The 22691-nt window shown below is 39.8% G+C and overlaps 1 protein-coding gene and 1 pseudogene across 3 annotated transcripts in view; one reads left to right on the forward strand and one right to left on the reverse strand.

Annotated features, from left to right (window-relative positions):
- CREB5 (cAMP responsive element binding protein 5) overlaps positions 1–22691 on the reverse strand; it is a 412389-nt gene that overhangs the window by 148791 nt on the left and 240907 nt on the right. The gene's annotated exons all lie outside the window — the stretch shown is intronic.
- Positions 9166–22691, forward strand: part of LOC105747783 (40S ribosomal protein S2-like) — a 52260-nt pseudogene continuing 38734 nt past the window's right edge.

A 22691-nucleotide genomic window follows, 5' to 3' on the forward strand; every position in this document is an offset into this window, starting at 1 on the left:
TTTCCTAAACAGTAGTGGCATTGGGTTTAAATAAATCTGTCCCTCCTCTGCAGATGGCCTATATTGACTTAGAAAGGGCAATGGAGGGGAAGGATGGGGGGTGGGGGGGTCTTGGGGTGCAGGAAGCCAAGGTGTCTGTGAGTCTAAGGGCTACAATGTTTAAATGTGGGAGAAAAGCAGGGAAATATCCTAAAATTTTCAAAGTATTTTTAACACAACCTCGTAAGGTGTTAGACCATGAAAATTCTAAAGACCAACTTTCCTCATTTTGCAGGTGAGAAAAGTGAAGTACAGAAAAGGGTCATAAGCTCAAAATCACCCCAGGCCCCTGTGCCTATTTCAGAGCTCTTTCTACTACATCCTGGGCGAGAGGCCTGGTATCTCTGAGTTGTGGAGAGACAGTCTCATTGTGTGATCTTCCTTAATTCGTTCTTGGCTTTGGGCTCTTGCGAGGGGAGGCTGTGCTCTGAACAAGATGTCAGCTGAGGGGCATTGGAAATGGCCCACTGATTCAACAGCTGGGGCCCAGGGCATTTCCCCTTAACTGAGTCAAGACGGACAGTCTCTGTCAATCAGAATTTGTCAGGGCCTATTTCATAGCGCATTATTAAATGCCCTGATGTTTTTGTAACCAATAAATGCATTATGAACAGGACACTTTTCCTGCAGTTCTGTACAACATCCTGGCTCTGTTCTTAGAAGTGGATGAAAAGCAACAGGGACTCTGGCCACAATCATGCCAATTTATATGTTACAAAGTAATTGTTACCTCATTTAATCATCCTAGAACTTTTCCCAAGGAGAAAGCTGAGGTCAGAAAGGTATAAGGACTAGACCAAGAGCACAGTTACTAACTAGATCCCAGGACCTCTAAGTGTGGTGTTTTTTCCATAATATAATTTTTCTGGAAAACTATTAATTTTTCATAATATAATTCCATAATATAGCTTGTCTGGCCTCCTGGATGTATGTTTTTTAATTTTGAAAAGTGATTTTTGTATTTGGTTAGCTGGGGTGGTCGGAACTCTTGTTTTTTCCCATTCATTATGTTGGGTTTTTTTTTAATTGTGGTAAAACAGACATAACATAAAATTTACCATTTTAACCTTTTTTAAATGTACACTTCAGTGGCATGAGGTACATGGTTGAACTTTGGAGGTAGAAAAGAATAGGGAAGTGTAATAATAATTATTATAAACATAAAAACTAATCAGTAAATCCTTACTCCATGCCAAGCAAAGTGCTAAAAGCGAATCTGCAATTTCTCACTAAATAAACGCTTGCTTCAATTCTCATCCCTCTTTTACAGATGAATAAAGTTCAGAGAGGTAAAGTAACTTGCCCAAGATCCCACAGCTGGCACGTGGCAGAGACAAGTCCCAAACCCAGGCACTTGATTGATGTATTCCCACTCTAATCCACTACACCTTGTTGCTTTTCCTTTGGGGTAGCTGTTAAACAAAACAAGAACTGAAAGGCTCAATTCTTCTTTCTTGGCTTCATTATCTGGTTTGAACCCTCACCTGTAGACTGGCAACTGAGTAACCCAAGTGTTACCAGAATTTAAGAAGAAGTATTGGAGACAGGGAAGAAGACCGAAAGTCACTTGCTTGTCTCTTGACAATCTGCAAAATTAGGATTGCTCTCTTCTAGTTGAAGCTAGCGACATCTAAGGTACCCAAACTATGCTTATGCTAAAGCTAGTTGTAAGAGAGCCTCCGTTTTTTGAGAAGAGATCATGGAAAGCAGGAAACATATTTCTAAATAGGAAGTGTCTGTATTCATTTTGCAATAAATGTCACTAAATAACTCAAGCAAACTAGTACACATTTTGGGATAAGAGTTTGTTGTAGGAAATGTAATTATAACTTCATCAACAAAGCAGGCTGTTATAGACTGATGGAAAACATACATGCACACCATATAAATATGCACACACCTGTATATTTCTGTATTAGCAAACTCCTGTTGTCTTGACTTGTATAGATATGTCCTCTCATGCTTTTGAGATGGCACATGGGAAATAGGCAGAATTAAAAACTAACTTTGGACAATTACCTCATATAAGCTACTCTGGGTACAAGTATTCGTGGATGAAATATGTTTATATTATGTTTGGATAAACTATCAGCTTCTCTTAATTTGCATTAATGACTATAAAAATATTTCCAGTGACAGAAACACGGTAGCCCCTAGAATCCCAAACTCAGGTACATGGTCTTAATGGAGAGGTACACTTAAAATCACCTATTAAAAGGCAGTGAACTCAAATAAGCCTTTTTCAAATTCTGTGCTAACTGGTCTTAAAAACGTTTTACTTTCTATCACATGCAGCAAGAATATTCAGAGTGACATCAAGGGAAGGGGATGGCGGGACAACTGGTACAGAAAGCAAGAAAAGAAGCCCCCAGGAGCTGGGAGTCCTTCGTGATCTGATGCCTGAGTCCCCAGAGCCGCCCTTGGCTTCCAGCTGAGAGGTACATCCTTATGGCGGGCACAGGAAGCAGCAGACCCCAGGAGCAGGTGAAATTACAGAAACAAAGATTCTTGACACAGGAAACAGACTTCCAGAGCTTACAGCAAAACAACAAATGCTTTACTTCTGTTCTAGGAGCCACAACAAAACCATCCCCTGATGGCCCAGATGTGAGGGTCCTGTGTTGGAGATAAAGTCCCATAGTGTTTTATTGTTGTTTCTTTTTATTTTGAAATAATTTCCAATTTTCAGGAGAGTCACAAAGATAATACAGAGCCGTTCCGTACATTCTTCATGGAGCTTTCCCTAATAGTCACATCTTATTTAACCCTGGCACATTTATCAAAACTAAGAAACTAACACCGGTTTGATACTGTTAACTACAGACTTCATCACTTTTTTCACTAATTTTTCTTCTTTTCCAGGATGCCATCAGAATGGGGTTTTCATCATTTTATTTCCTTGCTCAAAAACAAGCTTTCACTTGTTCACTGAAGTAAACTGTTCTTATTTGGTTGCATCCTATATTTTTAGAATCATCTGCCACTATTCACCAGCATATATTCTATAAGGTTTGTTTGGAGCCAAACTGGACATGTTTGCTTTCTCTCAACACAGTCTCTCCTGATCTTTCCTACATCTACGACTTTGCTCACACTGTTCCTTCTACTTGAAACATTTTTCAGGACTCATGGTTCTATCCCTTCTTTAAGGCTCAAATCACGTGCTTTCTACTTCAAGAAAGCATTCCTGGTGCCTCATGTCAGATGTGTTCTTTCTGGCCTAAGGATCTCTGGTGGGTGGAATTGGTGCATTTCTTGTGCTACACACTGGGAAGGGTCCCACCAAATGGGACATCAGAGCAGGGCAGGGTGGAAGGGCAAGGCCTGGGCAGTTGAGGTCAGCAAGAAAGGAGACCCTGACCCCTGGAAGAGGGAGGTAACAGGAGTCCCTGGATGTAAGTATTGCTGTGAATTTGGGGAAAAAACTTCACACGCTCAGCCACTAGTAAAACCCAATGCCTTCGAATGCTTGAGGCATACCAATAGAATGTGGTTCCAATATAGACTGAAATCATATCATAAAAATAATATAGAAAGAGTAAGTTATTTCCTACATTCCATTACTCTAACTGGAATAAAGCCTGTTTTCACCCAAACTCTGTGTAGAGGAAAACCTAACTCTTCGTAAACATTTTTGTTCCAATTTTTGCATTTAGTCCTTTTGTTATGATATTAAAGATTGTAATAAGTAATTTTTTCTTTTGTAGCCATGCTTTAGGGGAAAACATATAAGTATTACTGACTATAGCAATTGTTTCAAACCTCCATAATTCTACATTCAGATTTGCATAATTACAATAGAATTTTGTATAGTAACAATATATAATAAACATGATTACTAAAAAATAAATAAAGTTTGACATATCCAGAGATGTTTTCAAAACCCAGAAAATGGAAAGGAATGTATGACGTGACCCCTCATATTGTAATGCAGAATGTTGATCTTTTTTCGCAAATGAAAAGATGTGATATGCTTTTTATTAGTTTTCTTATATATCTTTTAGCATTCAGTTAGCAAAGAAATTTAATAAAAACTGAACAGTGTAAAGTGAGATCACGCATTAGACCTAGGAAGGGAAACTTCATGAATTTTCTTTACATACCCTCACAATGAATTCTGAAACAAATAGAGTTTAATAAAGATTAAAATATGGTATAACCTGACTGTAGAGCATTTTATGAAAAAGTTTGATTTTTTTATATGACTATGCAATATTCAAGGCTGGGGAAATTATGCAAGAAGACATATAATTAACTTAAATGTGACTAAAAGGCAGACATGCAGTTTTTGAACCTTTAATTATCTTATTCACTGTAACTTCTTCTTTTTAAAGGCAAAGCAAAAGTTTAGAAAAATCTATTAATAATAATTGAATATTTACCACTTGTAGTTTTTTAAAAGTCTAACACATCCTTCAAATAAAAGTATAAACATGGACTAATTTCAACTCCATTGAACAGATATTTGTTTTTGTTTCCTGGGCTTTGTCATCTTAGGGAGACAGGCTGGATGTGACTTCAAAAACAACTGTATAGAAAAATGTTTATTTTATTTGCAAACTTAGAAATATTTTGCAAGTTTACAAATAAACAGAACAAATTCTTCTCTTATGTAGCACTGAGAAGGTTTTTTTTTTTAACTGTTTCATCTTTTTTCTTTTCTTTCTTTATTATTTTTTATATCATCCAATGGGATTTACTTAGAAAATGATTCCTATCCCAAAGAAAATATTTAGGCAGATTTATTCATATCCTTGGTTTAATGTGGATAGAAGCAGCCTAAGCATATTTCATTGAAGAAAGGAAATATTGCCACAGTTCCTCTTACATATTAACAAGTGCTTTATACTCCAAAAAGGTCAAAACATTGTATATGTTTAAGAATTTAAACATCCTCAAAACAGCAGCTTCTAGACAGGAACACAGTAGTATTTTAACTGCCAACAACGAAGCTCGATGGTAGTTTCAAGCAACTAGAAGGGCAGGGAAAGTGCTTACAAGAACCCACACTAAGGACTAGTATCCTTGACGGCTCTGGCTGGCAATTCAGTGGTCACCCTGGGACTGATCAAGTCCACCCAGTGACAGCATACATCTGAGAACTTTTAGATGTGGCTGTGCAAATCATCTGGGTTTGTCTAGAATGGATCTTCTGGGGGCAAGTCAGAACTTTCTACAAGATCCCAAGAGCATCAATCCTTGTTTCACTCTCCACATCAAAGGAGATCTCCAAATCTTGTTGCTGGTGACCCACTCGATCTAAGCAAAATTGATGGCAACCAGGCCCCAGTATACAGTCAAATAATTAGGGGCATCTTTGTGAGTTTCTTGTAATGGGATCTGGCCTGCAATGGATCACTTCTCTCCACCTTCTGCCGCTCCCTTCCTTTTCCTCCTCCCTTTCTCTGGGCCACTCCTACACTGCCTTTTACTTTAAATTACAAAACAAATGTTTTAAAGCAAAAAAAGAGGCTTTGGACCGATTCTCGAAAAAGCTGCACCTGCATATATAAAGGACCTGTTAATGCCAGGAAAGGAAAGTGATTTGGGACTGACTCAAGGCAGGGAACTACCCACTGAATCATCGCTGACAGGGTTTCTTTGGAGGTCTCCCGTAAGAACACCGACCTAGCCCAGCCCTGTTCAGCTTACGAGAGCTTAGCTGAAGGTGGTATGGCTGCCAGACACATTACTCACTGGGGATATTGAGTCATATACGTTTAGAAAGGGTGGGCACAGAACATTAAATATCCCTAAGGTGTTTTGCAGCTGGAATGATGCTGCTCAACTTCTAATTCTGGGTCTAAAGTGCACGCCTAATCTTCATCACACTCGTTTCTTGATTATGACCTAAACTTTTGGCAAACTGCCCCTTGTAACAGTGTTCACACATTTCCAAATAAGAATGTTTACTATTTTTTGAGAGGTGGAAATGAAAAAAGAGAGCACAAAGTACATTTCCTTAGACAGTTCAGACCATTTGATCCATCCTGGGTGGAATGTCCTTTACTTGGGATTTTGTATATGTTTAAGCTGTAAGAAACATTCTTTGTTCTTCCTTGTGCTTTAGACCTGCCTCTTAATTCTACTTGGGTAAGTTAACCTCAGAAGTTAGATCATGTCCACAGTAACGTGCATGAAATTCTATCACATACTTCTGTCTTGCTCTCCATTCAGGTTGAATGCAATCTTTGAATACTGGCTTTGCAAGGCGAGGAATAAATCTATCTTTTCTTTCAACCACTATTTGCTAAGACTTTATCGGTTCAAGCCATCCCCCCACCATATCCTTCCCAAATTCCTCTTTCTTATCAAAAGAAAAAAAAATTGATAGCGCTTGCTTGTCTGTTTTTTCCCTCTACCTTCTTTATAAAGTTCCTAAATACGTTCTTTCAAGTTTCATTTAAACTGGGGCATTTGGTAAGTTGATAGTTACAGCATGCTCACAGCTGTGGGAAAACTAACATTAAAAAATAACCAGCTCAGAAAAATGGCCCATGCACAACATCTTTGAGTTTTTATGTTTTATTAGCAATTTGGACTCATTACTGTTTGGGGGAGGAAGGAAGGAAGGAAGGTAGATGTTTCTGCAAGCTGTTTCTTTAATGTATTAAGCAGAGTTTTCCCATCAGGTTTAATGCAACCCTGCCCGGTCCTTTTAGATGGGCTACAGGAGATCCCGGAAATGTTGAGCATTGGCTCCCGTTCTCTTCCACCCCCCAACCCCCAACCCATACCTTTCACTCCTCCCCTATTTCGCATCACTGAAATTAATTATCCCAGAGCAGAGGTCAAACTGGGTATTTCATGAAGCTTCCATAGAAAAATGAGGTAACCTCCTTATCTCAACCCAATATGCTCTCTGATCTTTCCTAGCTTTTGTCTTCTTCATAGTCTTTTGGGCAACAGCAAGATTACACTTACAGCTACCGCAGTGTCACTGTGGTTTTGAATTATGACAGCCAGAAAGAGCTGGGTAATATTTAATAGCTTGAGATCACAGACGTTCCCGACACCATACTTAGCCAGGTCTGTCTTTCTTTCAGAACTCTCATTATTTGTACATGTTCTGTGACTTCTGGGGAGAATATACTATTTCTAAAACTCTCTTCTCCTTTCCTTCTTGCTCTTCCACTATTAATCACCTCCATCTCCCTACCCGAAAAAAGTTGCCCATTTTGCTATGGAAAAACATTAATGTAGACGAAAAGAGTTCTGTTTCTAATCTTTTCTGCCTTTTGGTGAATCTTTGGGATATAAAAACAAACTGCATGCTGAAATAGCCTCTGTGGCAAGCCTCAGGAAAATCACCAATTATCACATTTGAGAAAATGTTAAATATACAGGCTTCATGTTTTCCAACTCAGTTGCTCCTCTTTGCCCAGGAACACAGGAAGGAGAACGATGGAAAAATGGCAGGCACAAGAGTAATCAGAAGAATGAAACAGGAAATATCATTTATTTAAACCCTTACCTTCAGAGGAAGGAAGGAAGGGAGGGAGGGAGGGAGGGAGGGAGGGAGGGAGGGAGGGAGGGAGGAAAAAAGGAGGTGGGGAGGAAAGAAAAAAGCGACTTATAATATTTTTCTCTTTCCATAGACAAAACTATTTTTAAACTTCTATAAGGAATTGAAACTGGAAAAGATTTGGAATCTGAAATATCAAATTGTACTTGAAGGGCTGAATTAGCTCATTGCTCCTCGATTTTACACATAGCTGGAAGACAAGAATGTTAATTCCACCTCCATCAACAAGATGACTGGTCCAGCTTGTTTTTCATGACAAGGCTGATAGCTCTCCAATGGAAAGATATTAGAAAGTAACTAAGCAGAAAAGTCCTGTAGGATGGGTTTCTAGGGCCGTACAGCTCTTAATTGAGGTCCTGAGACCAGCAGCATCAGCATCACCCGGGAACTTGTTAGAAATGCAACTTCTGGGCCCCAGTCCAGACCCACAAATCAGAATCTCTCAGGATGAGGCCTAGGAATCTGAGTAATTGCCTTCCAGGTAATTTTTCTGTGGGCTGAGAGGCACTGTAAACACCCTCCCCCACCCCAAAGATTTTAGCCTGCATTTGGGAAGGAATAGTAATGATCAATCCCTCGTTTGATAAAATAGTAGGAGTACTAAAGCACAAGAAAGAATACATAACAAGGTGTAGAAGAACACATTTCTCCAAGGGGGAGGAGGGGAGGGAGAGGGATGGCCTGGGAGTTTGTGGTTAGTAGACGCAAACTATTACATTTAGAATGGATAAAAACAAGGTCCTAATGTATAGCACAGGGAATTATATCCAATCTCCTGGGATAAACTACAGAGGAAAAGAATATAAAAAAAGAATGTGTATAATTGAGTCACTTTGCTGTACAGCAGAAATTAGCACAACACTGTAAATCAACTATAATTCAATTTAAAAAAGGGGAAAAAAAGAACACATTTCTTATGAGCAAAGGAGAGAAGAGGGTAGAAAAAATGAGCACACACACATACATAAAAAGGGAAGATGAGAATCATTAAATTCCTAGAAGAAAAATAAATACCAGAAATATATGGGGAGAGAAATCAAATCACCATATGAGAACAGGCTTTCAGTCTCTGATACCTTGGTCTAGAAACCAGGGATTGTTCCAACTGGAAAATATAAATATGGAATCTTAAACCAGAGATTTATGGTCCCATCTTGCCTTAGGGACTCCTTGAGGCTTCACACAGCAGGGGGGGGAGATATTCCTCCAGGTGATATCCTATCCACATATTGACACACATAAGAAGTGGATTTTACTACCAGAGGAAACTGTGATCTTTCAACTATACTGATGCCCTCACATATATATCTTCCTCCATAGCAATGAGTATTAACTAGTAAACCTGATACTGAAACCAAATGGGCAGACAATTGTTAACTCATAAACCAAAGACTCTCTCATCCCTTCATTATCCTCCTTGAGAGAAACAGAGACAGAGCTTGTCCAGGGCCGAAGGCTCCAGAGAAGCTTCCTCACACATCTCACAGCATATTCATGGGTCAGCTCATCAGGGTTAGGGTGCGTGTGCGTGTGCGTGTGCGTGTGCGTGTGCGTGTGCGTGTGTGGAGGGGGCAAGTGCTTATATCAAACTTCAGAGAGAGATGGCAAGTCAGCTTTATGGTTTGGCCCCCAAAGACTTGCTGTGGGGAGCAAAAATCAACAACCCTGCGCTGTGCAGGTTTCAGCGGGCCAAGTTTAACCACCATTTCCTGCCGAGGACAGCACGAGAGCGCGCTTACCCACATCGTGTTTGGCACGCCTCTCGGTGGTGCTGTAAAACCCTGAGCTGCGATGAAGCCACAATGGTGGAGTCACCCACCATTGGAGCTTTGCAGGTACTCAGGGGGTCTCTGCTTCATAATAGTCCAAGCCCCTGCAATATCATCTTGGGTTTTCTTCTCACCTTTTTAATCAAGGTTAGGGGCCGATCAGAGCCATAAGGCAGCCTTTTTAACTCCCTAGACCCTCAGAGGAACAACCAGACCTTTCTTCTGCTTGCTTCCTTTAGTTTCCTCATCGTGATGTAACTATGTTCTCTAGGTGATCAGGACTGTGCAGCCGGCCGAAAGAGCAGCTGATTTTCCTGCTGTTCACTAAGGGGCAACCATGTTGTCCCGGGGGTTGGCATGCACAGACCTAATGTGAAATGCACTCATAGGAAATGGATCCAAACAAAGAACTGTGTCTCCCTGTGACATGATGTTTCTGCCCAAGTACAGCAGGTCAGTTTCCTTCACGGCTGGCATGTTTGCCTGTTATGACAGGAAAAGCAGTGGTCATTTATAAATTTCACATGTCTCTGCAACTTTATATTAAATCCTCATTATCCTCCCCTTAAAAATAATGTAATTGGTTCTCAAACTTTCTGTAAATGCAAGAGAAGGGCAGTGACCCAAGCAGGATCCCCCCCTGCCCCCGATAAGGACAGGTGAATGAGTGTGCCTTAAAGCCAGAAGAATCAGAATGAACTTGAAAAAAAGCAATCAACTGTGGCTTACTCAACAGAGAAATAAAGTTCAGAAAGTATCAGAGCTTTAATGAATTCTTTGACTGTTTCGATAAAGACAGGGAGTTTTCTTTATGAAGTTTAGTCTCTCTAAACCTAGCAAGTAATTTATGCTGACAGATATGCAAACAGCCAGATAAGGAGTTGAGAAAACTTTTCTTTCATGCAGATGGGGGAGAAGCAGTTTCTAATGACATGAAGACTGGGTTCCATGGAAGTTAGGGGGAGAGGGGTGGGGAAAAGAGAGAATATTTAGGGGAAAATCTTTATTCCCATTCAGTATATTAATTTAAGAAACATTAAGCATCTAGCAAAAGTGATATATTTAAGTCATAAACAAGTATGATGCAATAAATGCTATGGGAGCACCGTACGACGTGTCAGCAGAAAGACCACTGGGAATGGGGGTTGAGGAAACGAAGCATTTAAAGAAGGCTCTACTGGGGAGGCAACAACATCTGAACTGGGGTTTGGAAGCCAGGGAGAACAATACCAGAAGCAGGAGTCAATAAGATCCTTGAAGAAGGGGCCATGTTTCCATCCTCTACACCTCAACCCCACCCTTCCAACTAAATTCAGCCTATAGCAAAAGCTCAGTTGGTACTAGGTGAATGGGTGTTGAAAGGCATTCAGACAGAGAATATAGCACTGAAGAAGACAATGTGACTTTTTTCCCTCTGTTCTGATCATATCTTCTAGAAAATCCTCAAATTTTCTGATCCAATAATGGTACCCTCTGTCTTTTTGCAGTATGATTATAGTTCATATATATATTTTTTTTTTTTCTTGTTTCAAGGAGAGGTAGGTATATGCACTTGGTTTGCCATCTTGAACCACTGTATTTGTATTCCACTTTTGTTTTTTAAACTCATACCAAATCATACTGAAATTTAGTGTGATTTAATCCAATCCATACTGAAACAGATTTTCTTGCATGTGTAAATTAGGAAGCAGCTTAACAACTAAAAACAATTGTAAAATGTGTTGTCACAAAATGATGTGTATTTCTATAGCTTTGTTTCCAGTTCCTTCTGCCAAAGGATACCATGAGGATTAATAATAAAATGTTGGTCAAAGGCTTTGGGCTCTTTGTACGCAAGGCATATCTGGCTACAGGAGAGTGTCACGGCCTACTGAAAGAAGAATAAAAAGCTGCTGAAATGGGTTTAGGAAGTGTGCAGCTGATACCTTAAACTTCCTCTCTAGTGAAAAAAAAGTGCCTTGTTGCCTCTTTCGGAGCCTGGGTTTGCCCTCCTTTGCCTAAAATATCTGACATCCTATCAGGCATTTAACTCTGAACACCATTTCCATCTTCTAGAGCGCCAAAGGAACCGATTCCAGCTGCCGAGGGACTTTCCAGATATTAAGTAATCGCCTGCAAAGGCTTTCCTCATGGGTGCCTAATAAACAGGAAAAATCCCATCCGCCTGGCACACTTACTGAGTAGGCTGTTTAAAACAGACTCTCTTGCACATTTGTGGACGGGATGAGCCAAGAAGGCAGCGTCCTGAGGCAGAGGACCAAATAAAACGCTCAGTCTCATTTTGGAGATCTCTCCATCTGAAGACTTATATTATAAATTATGACGTATATATCATACTTAGTGCCTATTTATGCGTATTTAGTACACAGTGAGACTTAAAGGTGAGAGAGATCTGGCCAATCGAAGGACTACTGAGGAAGCACTCATTCATGGCAAATAGCCTAGAGCATATCTTTGTGCTGTTTGTCTCTCATGACAGGAGGCTGCTATCTCTACCCATGTTTGTCTCCAGTTGTGCAGCAGCTGTCAGCCCTTTTCTTAGCCCCCTCCCCAAACTAGAGACTCAGCATGGCCTTCCTATCACCCCTTGCTTTAATCAGCTCGGAGTCTGAGAAAGCCAGGCTGCATCCTCCGGGGAACGCCAGGAACTGCTGGTGGGCCACTTGGCCAGACCTCAGCGAGCTGTCTATACGATAGCGTCTCTCACGTTTCTCTATGCGTGAGTGCAGATGTGCTTTATTCAAGGATGCCTGAGCTCTGAGTGCAGCTGCAATGACTGACTTCTCTTGCAGTGAACATAATTGCTGTTTGCACAGAACAGAGACTCTTGCCTCCACCACCCATGTGAAGCATCTCTAGCTTGTGTGACACCCCAAATGAGAGTCAATCTAACAAAAGAAGCCTTTAAAACAAAACAAACACTCCAATCCGTTCATGGGCAGAGGTATAGAGGAGGGATGGTTCTGACCCAAATTCTGTTTCTTTCTGGGTTCAGGCAACCATAGAGTTGGTCATGAAATGAATTTTTACTCCTTGACTTTGGACATTCTACCCTATTCATTGGAAAATAAAAGTCTGGGGCATGCACAGGAGAAATGGCTCCAAAAAGCAATTAAAAACTCATCCTATCATTTGTCTGTAGCCATAATTATTCCTGGTGTGCAAGCCATGCTCCACCCTTATCAGTGCTTTTATTCATATTGCATGCTCTGTATTAAGGAGGACAAAGGTGTGGAGTGAACGATGCTCATGGTCACTAACATTGTTTACGCAAGAGTAACCTAAGATAGACCATAATGTGCCTGCTCAGTGAGCAGACAAGAAATGGAACCAGCACTTCATCATTTGTACAATCAGTGTTCTCTGTGTGTAAACAAAGAGATTTACACACACAACAAAGCAATAAAAACATCCTTCAGAATATTTCTATGAATGAGTTTATGACTGCACTCTAATGAGTCATGTCAGCATATATCGAAGCAGCTGGCTTAGGATAGCCGATTGGTTCCACTACTTCACAAAGGAGACACAATGACTGGAATAGAGAGCTTTGGAGCCATTTTTTTAAGTGTAGCCAAGGGGTGGGGCTGGGGGTGGGGGCGGTGATGAGGAGAAGAATTGCAGAGACCAAAGGGACTGAGGACCAACTCAGCTCTCATGCCACGAGACAGAGCTGTCAAAGCAGACTCAGGCTTAGTCCTGAATTCCTCCTGATCTGAAAGGTTATATTTGGACACCAACTGTCCAGAGACCTCTCCTTGGAACTTTGAATTGCTCACCTACTTCAATACATGGCGTGAAAATTCTTTTATACAGCCACATCCTCTATACCCTTAAGACCCTCTGTCAGTATGGCAGATGTGGGTGATAAGGTCGGTGCCTCACAGATGGGACAGGCGTATTTTCAGAAGGGATTACGTGTGTTTGGGATCATTATGCCTGGAAGCATATCCCATACATCCCATGATTTGAAATACTCTAGAAAAGTGCCTTTTCCTCTACTTTTCTTTCCTCTACATAGTCTCATGGGTTGTCCCATGAGTTGGCTATCTTGCAATATTTTTCAAAAAAGGATACTAAAAGAGGAGTTAAAATCTTCTTATGTGCAAATGTACAATGTATAAAAACTGATAATCAAGGAGGAATGCATTACAAATAAAGTGCTCTGGAATAAAATGGCAATAACTTCCCTCTTTAAACCCCAGGACAAGTGAAAGTGCTGACAGAGCAGAGACGTACTTTCTTAGGCCTCTCCTGTTCGTTCGCTCCCTGGGCCCCTTGTCCAGGAGAGAAGAGGAGGAGCTTGTACTGACAACCTTTTGTGTAGTGCAAATCCCAACGGGCCTGGTTGGGACATTGGTATTCCCCATTTTAGACTCTGAATCCAGAGTTCAGATCATTTATACATCATGCTGCCATCAAAATCATCAGATTTTAACTCAGAATATTGCTTTTCTTATAGCAAACGAAGAAATTATTAGGGGCAAATAAACGAGAGTGACTTCTTTTTAGTTCATAAGAATGTTGCACTCAGTGATTTCATCCAAGAGCCTAAACCACATTACCATATTGATTTCTGGGAATGAGGAAGGCTATGCCAACCTGGGTACATTTAATTTTTTAAAAAATTTTTAAAAATAAAGAGTATCTCAATAAAACTCTCTCCCTATCCTCCTCTTCATAAAATATTTTCTCTATTGTTTCCATTTTCATCTGAGCTAACTTAACTTATGTCCAATTAGAGTCCAGTTTTTGTCAAAAGTGCCTTACTGGTTATTGTTATGAGTAATTGTAATGATATTGTTATGTGACCAGTGCACAGAGGGGCGTAGCTGGGCTGCATTTTAGACAAGTTCCCAAATAGATCTCTATTTCTTTTCTCTCCTTAATCAATAGAAATGTTATTCAATAGGCTCAATTTCCTACATTTCAAAAATGTTTTAATGAACATTTTAATGAAATACGTTAATGAACTGTTGGCTTTGATGGGGATTAATTAAACCCTGGCTGTTATTCCTTTTATGGTCTTTGCACAATGCTCAGTTGACTGAGGACATTTAGAGCTCACCCAACTGCATGGCTGTGTAAAACAAAGACACAAGCAAAAACTCCTATTCGTTCATTGGTAAATATGACACCATTATAAAAGCTAAGCTCACCCATATCATGACTAACAGAAACTTTTTTTATTTTGTTTAAGGACTTTTTGGTATAAATTTTCAGACAGCAAAAGTTTAAAAAGTATACAAGAAAAACCTCAGTACCCACCACTGAAAATGAGAAATAAAATGTTACAAATAGGATTGGATTTTCACCCATAACCCCCTCCCGGGCCCTAGTCACTCCCCTCCCCGAACTATAGTGGTCATGGGGTCGTGAATTTGGCTATTAGCATCCTATGTCTACCTTTATACTTTTACTACAAATGTGCGTATTTTGAACCTCTCACTTTTCAGCCAAGATACCTAGTTGGTATCCACTGTGATGCTTGGTTCTATGGGAGATATTAAAATATAGTAATTTTTTAATTTGCAAGAATATTGCCCATATGCCACCCCATGTCTCCAAACCATTTGTAATCTCAACACTGGTGACCCTATTCTCCAAACATACAAAACGAAGTACAGCAAAGGTAAATGAATTATCCAGGGTCACACGACATCTCAGTAGCAGAGTGAAGAAGAAAACAGCATGCAGGCCTCCCACCCATGCCTCCCACTAGCCTGTGATGCTGTTGTGCTCTAGTGCTTCATAATACATTTATAAGCGCTCCACGATATGTGATAAATCATTGTGTATTGATTTAAACAGTGTCATTTGCAAGCCTCAAAGCGCTTTACTGTATTACATACATAAAGGAATCAAATCACTTTGCCAGCCACCGACAGGCAGGCAGCACCCGACTAGCAGAGGGGTGTCAGCAAAACTCCAAGGCAAGCTGAGAACCAGGAGAGGAGTGAGTTGCACTGCCTCCTGTAAGCAGCAAATCTTGGCTAATTGCTGAGGAAATATGCACTAGTGTATCTTAAATTTTTAATTGCTTGGATAGAGAGAGAATCTTATTTGCAAAAATCAGTGTTTTCATTAGAGGTCTGTTGTGCCAGAAACTTCAGAAGTGTAACATATATTGGCTACTGGAAAAGAAAGACTGCTTTAACCCATGCAGAAAAGGCAAGTACATGAGGAAAATCCATGTGTTCTTACATGCAGCCTCAAGTAACAGGCACCTGCCAGCTTCTTTAAAATGCCTTTGGAGCCAAAAAAATTTCAATGGTCAGGGCTTCAGATTTTAAAGTTCACTCTAAAGGCTGTGATGTGCTAAAGCCAGTTGCACCAGCTTTGGGGGAGCCAATTGTTAAATATTCAGGAATCCTGTAAGCGCTTCTTAAACTGTTGTTATGTTGAAATGGTCATACCACTAGGAGCACAAAAATCGGTAAACCCTACAAATCAGGACCATCCCCTGCAGGAAGCTGGTTTACCAGCACACCACTGCCGCTACACGTCTTTTGGGAGGTGGAATTTGCACTTGAACCTAATTTTTACTGGATTCTGAAATGAGTCTTTTGAACAGTCTATGGATTCATTCACAGATAGTTGTTATGGGAAAACCTCTTTGTACCTGACTGGTAAATAATGTGAGGTGATGTCTCCCGTGTTCTCCTGGATGAGTGGAAAACTCATATTTTCCCAAAGTTTAAATCAGGAAATGGCGATCATGGAAATAGCTACTTCTAAAGAAATAAAATAAATGTATAATGAATGTTTTCACCCACGTTCAGTCGGGCTCAATAAAACACTACTTGCCTTCATGCTGCAAATTGGAAAGGGCATGCCCTGTCAACGCACTGACAGGGTACAGAATTACTTCTGTTCCCAAGAAAGTCACTGGCGCCTCAATATCCTAACAACCCAAAGTGCCTCAAAGGGAAAAGGTTCATAGATGTTTAGCGAAAATGCCCAGTTCTACTTTTCAAATGGTAACGCTAATGATTTATGGATGGCTCTTCCAGGATAAAAGTCACTGTCAAAGTGGTACCTTCACATCTTTTGATAAAAGAAATATTTTCTATTAGATATTAACATTTTACGTGGAAATTATCCAGGGTAATTACGCCAACTCCCTGCCAAATCAAACACACTGGGTTACTTATTTTCTTAATTTCAGTTTTTTCCTAATTTTTGTTTCACTCATGTCGGGGGGGTAAAGGGCTCAATGTCATACCAAGTCTCATTGAAAAAGACTGTCATAGATAGAAGAAACAAGATTGAATTTGGAATATCTGTCACCACATTTTTCACTTTTGGGGCATGTGTGCAAAGGCAGCTGAACACCAATCATCTTTTATTGACTCAGATTTTCCCTGAACTTACATGACAGCCTGCAATGAAACTACATGTTTGAGTAGTGTCATAGGAACCCATCGTGATCATCCCATTAGCAAGGGGCACCTAAGAGAGTTCATTCCCAGCTGGATGTGTGTGGGGATAGTTATGTAATAATAGTTTATCGAGCATCTATCTGTGTACAAAGCATCTTGCATGCATTCTCTCTAACCTTTACAACATTGCTCCAAGATATTATTATTCCCATTTTATAGATGGGGAAACTATGGCTTTAAGAAAGTAGAGAAACCACACAGAAAGTATAGGAGACAGAATTCACACCTGCTCTAGCTAGCCTTTTTCCTTTATACCACCTTTCTCAATATAATGCTATCTTAACTAGATCACAGAATAGTCCTCTCCCTTCTATACCTCCTTTTTATAAATAGCCATGTTTTGACATTAATAAAATTAGAACCATTAAGAGTTTAGGTTACTAGAATAAACTTTGAAACTATAATGTGGAAACATTTCCACTACAGCTGTAAAGCAATTTTTAAATGGGAGCTTTCACCTTAGGTGTGCAATTGCGAATTATGAAATGTCATCTGATTATTCTAACTGTAATAACACTATTTAGAGTAGAAAAGTCATTATTTAAAATATAAGATATGAGAAATTAATATAAAATTTGAAGTAGGGCTTGCTATAAGTTTACCTTTAAAATAAAGTTGTTTATCAATTGTTTTGGGAGCAAGAAATTACTCCATGGCCAAAGTACACTATTTGGTTATGTTTACAAATTTGCACAATAACAACATCAATATCTTTCACTTTTTTTTTATTACCTATTTTTATTTTATTTATTTTATTTTTGGCTGCGTTGGGTCTTCGTTGCTGCACGCGGGCTTTTCTCTGGTTGCGGCGAGCAGAGGCTACTCTTTGTTGCGGTGCGCTGTGTTCTCATTGCGGTGGCTTCTCTTGTTGCGGAGCACGGGCTCTAGGCACGTGGGCTTCAGTAGCTGTGGCGCACAGGCTCAGTAGCTGTGGCTTGCAGCTCTAGAGCGCAGGCTCAGTAGTTGTGGTGCACGGGCTTAGTTGCTCCGCCCCATGTAGGATCTTCCCGGACCAGGGCTCGAACCCGGTTCTCCTGCATTGGCAGGCAGATTCTTAACCACTGTGCCACCAGGGAAGCCCAATGTCTTTCACTTTTAACCACAAAAAACAAGTAGGTCAAATGTCATTTATCTTGTTTTACAAAGGAGGAATTAAGGCTCAGAGGTATAAAGTAGCAGAGCAGACTGAAATTAGGCTCTTAAGATTCCCATCCAGTGTTTACTCCACCATAGCACACAGAATAGTGAACTTATAAAAGTTTCAAAGTGTGAAAGCTCAAGAGACAGGTGCAGCACTGCCTATGAAAGAAAAACAGTTCCAGCTCAAAATGCAACCTGTGCTGTTCATAATGCAAATAGCACATTGAACAGGTAAGTTGTGATGGGAGGAAAGAAAGTTAAGCAAAATGTTAGGTCTGGCACAGGTTGGTACCCAGTGCTTGGTGGATAAAAATGGACCGAAAAAAGTTGAAACAGAAATAGAAAGGCCCCAAAGTTGTTCTAAACCTGTGATTCAAGTTCATTTAGGGCTTGTTCTATATGTTGCTACACGTACACTGCTACAACATTAATAAGGCATCTGGTGAGGCCACTTTTTGAATGTATTCACTGAGAAACACGCTTTCTCCCCAAGAATGCAGTTACAGCCCTTTGTGTTATTTTTAGCATAGTCTCCACGACAGTCTAAAAAGAGGGCAACAGTAAATATACCTTTAGTCACTACTGTGATTTTCAATAGAATTTACCTGGCCCATGCTAAAGTCTATTTGTTAAAGCATATATTTTGTTTTACAGGTTATTTTGCCAGGAGGTGCAAACTTGCTTTTCCTACTAATTGAAAAAAAAAAAAAAAAAAAAAACCAATGGAAGCAAAATCATGCCCTCGAGCAATGAGCTGTCTTTATATTCCCATTCCTTCTTTTACCACCAGTGCCAGCGCTGGATTGCTGCCACCACTGCAGGTAGCCTGTAAAGGGGGTTTTGTTCCCATTCAGCACGGTACTTTGCTTTCCCAGGTCACCGACCCTTGCTATCTTTATGTGAACCAAGTAAACACATCAGAAAACTTCAATTCAATATGCCAACATCCAATGATCAAAGATGATTAAAATCACCGTTTGTTTCCTCTTTTTTAAAAAAAGATCATTGAATTTGAGATCTAAAGAGCCATCTGCTACCAAAGGTATTTACCAGTCTTGGTGAATGCATACTTTGTTTGGAAAACAACTGGTGATATTCTTTTTCTTTGTTATTAAGAAATATGTATTCCAGAAATTTCTGATCTATTTTGTACTATTGAACAACATAAAATTCTGATGAATTTCTGATAAAATTCCTATTAATCTTAACATTAATTTCCTACGGAATTAAAAATGCTAGGCTGATTCTTCAGAGTCTGGTGTTTTGATGTTTTAGTGTTCCACGTGAAAGGTTTGAGACTACCTGGATCTACATGATTGAAACAGCATAACTGTGGCCTGGCAGAAGCAATCAATTCAGGCAGCTAAATGATGTGTAAATGGAAATGGCCACACAATTGACTTGGCCAGGGCAATCAATACTGCTTATGAAGAGAGCAAAAAATGAGCACATCTGCTGGGCTATGGTCCCATTCAATGGCTATAAGTAGATACAATTTACAAAGAATGTGGACAGAAAACCTTGCTCCAGAGAATCTGCATTTCCAGGTTTATGTGAAATGCCCAACTCAGCATCTGGCTCAGAGAAGGTATTTAAATATTACTTTTCCCCACTTTAATCTGGTCACAGAATGTTTCAAGTATTTAATTGATTACGCATTTTCAGTATCAAGTACAACCGCCAAAAGCAGATATTGTGGATTATTGGTATGTACACAACTTAAATGACGGAAACAGGTGTAAATGGGGCCCAAAGAGTTACCTACTGATTTTGCACATTTTGTGGGACATGGCCATCAGTCAGCACATTTTCAAAGTGAACGGTTAGATGACTTTCAATTCAGAGAGCTTCTTCTGTTACGCTTACTGTTCTTGATATTATCCTAAGTGTTTTCTAGTAATTAGATGGCTTATTAGAGCGTTACTTCAGGACTATAATAATTCTGATATTTCATATGTGGCAATAATAAAAAGGTAAGTAATTTGTTCCAAAACACTATGCATGTATGTTTGTATGTATGTATGTATCTATCATCTATTTATCTCTATGTATTCATTCATTCCTTCACTCATTTAATTATTCATTCATCAAATAACAATTGATTACCTTCTATTTGTAAGGCACTACAAAGGACATAAGATATAATAAGACATGGTCTATTCCTAAAAAACATTACTATTAGTTTAGTGGGAGGATTGTGGAAAAAAAGTCTGAAATGAAAAGGCAAAACTATCTTTTCTGATCCTGAGTCAAATACCTTCCAAGTGGGTCGAATACTCTCTGGTGGTCTGGAGGATGACCTATACTTTATGCCATCTCCAAGGCCAGGGCTTGGCAAAATTTTTCTGTAAAGTACCATCTTTGCCAGCCACATGGCCATACGTTCTCTATTGCAACCCTTCTATCCTGCAGCAGTAGACAGTATGCCGATGAATGGGCCTGGATGTGTTCCAATAAAACTTTATTTGTAGACCTGAAGTTTGACTTTCATGTAAGTTTTACATATCAGGAAATATCATTATTTTGATTTTTCTAATCATTTAAAAACGTAAAAACAATTCTAAGTTCATGAGCCATATAAAAGCAGGTGGCAGGCTGAATTTGGCCCAGGAGCCCTAGTTTGTTAATCACTGTCCTAGATTGAAGGAAGGCGTTTTGGTGTCTCAAGCTCAAAGTTGTGATGTTAATGATGGTAAAACCTGACGCGTTGACTCTTCCTATGTGCTAGGCACTTTCCAGACTCATTACATGTATTATCTCATTTAGTCTCACAATACCTGTTGAAGCAGATACTTATATTATCTCCCATTATAGATAAACAGACACAGAGAGGACTTAACCTTCCTAAGGTCATTACAGTTCCATTCAATTTAGAGGGGATGTGTGTCTGAGATTCTGCGTGTATATTGGGGAGGGAGTGGCCAAAGGTCTCCATGGGAACAGGGTGTGCACCACAAGTGAATGGAGAATGAAAAGTTCCGCTCTAGCCAGTGTGGAATGGAATAGGGAGGGAGACGCAAGAGGGAGGGGATATGGGGATACAAGTATCGGTATAGCTGATTCACTTTTTTATGCAGCAGAAACTAACACAACAATGTAAAGCAATTATACTCCAATAAGGATGCTAAAAAAAACAGAAGTGCCAAATACACAAAACCACCTAGAAATTCGACCCATACACTCCAGCCCTTTCAGTGACCTTGGATGAATACGCCCTAAAATTAGCTAGAAGATTCCCTTTGGGAATTTGCAAGTGTTTTTAGAAATTCCCAGGACAGCTGGTTCCAGGGGCAGATCTAGGACTCTGCTGGATTCTTAGATAAACTCACATTATTACATCAATTGACCGAGAGGAGAAGTTCATAAAATCTACAAGTATAACGCAGTTGCTGTTGAATACCTTCAGAATCTGACAATTGAGAATTTAATCTTGAGAAAAGCTTCCTCATAAGGTGTCTGGAACTTTGGAAGCCAGCCAGACCTGGGTGTGTGTGGGTGTGTGTGTGTGTGTGTGTGTGGGTGTGTGTGTGGGTGTGTGTGTGAAGGAGGAAGTCAACCCCTCAACAGTAGTGCCCCAACATGAAAAACAGGGTTAAAATCTACTCCACAGAGTTAAAATCTATTCCGCTTCCGGTCTCTTTCTGCAAATTCTGAACAAGGTGTATATATAAACTCTGGGCCTAGGTTTAGGCATGCATGCCTTCATCCACCTTAACAAAAACACTACTTATTATACACGCACATTTCCATCTGCTCCAATGTCTATTCTGATTGCATACAAAAACTTACAGAGGACAGTTTAGTCAGCTAGAACTGCAAGTCTCTTTCTAAACAGAACTGGAATGAGGCTAATATATGAGCCATCAATTAGACCATTTTCAGCAGGAGTGAAGTGCACATCTGAAGAGTACATAGTGGCCCTAAGCAGTATGACCCCACGGCTGGCCAACAGGTCTACTCCTTGACAACTATTAATAGGCTGATTGGCAAATCATATGAAAGCACTTACATGGAGAAAAGGCCTTTGTATGTGAAATAGCAAAATAAAGTTCAGCTTGAACTATTTTTAAAAAAAGAAGTTGGCAAATGCATGATTCTGTTGCACTAAATAGTTATGTTAGTATTAGTAACAGCTTCTCACTTTCTGGAGTTTTAATTATGTCTCTTGGGACTGGGAGAAGGGTGAAGGCGGGGGATACAGATTTTAACAGCTTATTTGGTTGCTGTCCCTACCTTTACTGCTGTTGAACTAAAAAAAACCTCCACAGGCTAAAATTCTTTACATTGCAAATAAAATAGTTTCCCCCTGGTTTTTATCAGCATGGGTCCCACAAGGAACGGACAGCCGGTTTATGTCAATGAACAAGACTTATTGTTTTCAGATTTATTTTTTTATAGCAAAAAAAAAAAAAAGGTTGGTGTTGAGCTTGAAACAAAGGCAACAAAGAACAATGTAGGCTCTGATTTGGGGTTCCAGCACAATTGCTGGGTTGAATACAGGCCATCTTGCACCCAGCTATTTGTGGAGGACTCATTAATTTTGGTGCACCTCTTGAACTTTCTACACATCATGGCCTGCACACACATGAACACAGACTTACTCATGTGCACACATGCTTTTCTTTTTACCCAATGGACAGATGTATTTGCTGTGTGTGTATTTCCGGTCTCCATGATCCATCCCTAAAAACTAATGGGATCCCCAATAAAGATGTAAAAAAATTAATTAAAAACAAAAAAAAAACTAATGGGATAGGGACTGGAGGCCAGAGAAGC

This window comes from Orcinus orca, chromosome 9, assembly GCF_937001465.1.
Source record: "Orcinus orca chromosome 9, mOrcOrc1.1, whole genome shotgun sequence".
NCBI classification, from domain to species: domain Eukaryota; kingdom Metazoa; phylum Chordata; class Mammalia; order Artiodactyla; family Delphinidae; genus Orcinus; species Orcinus orca.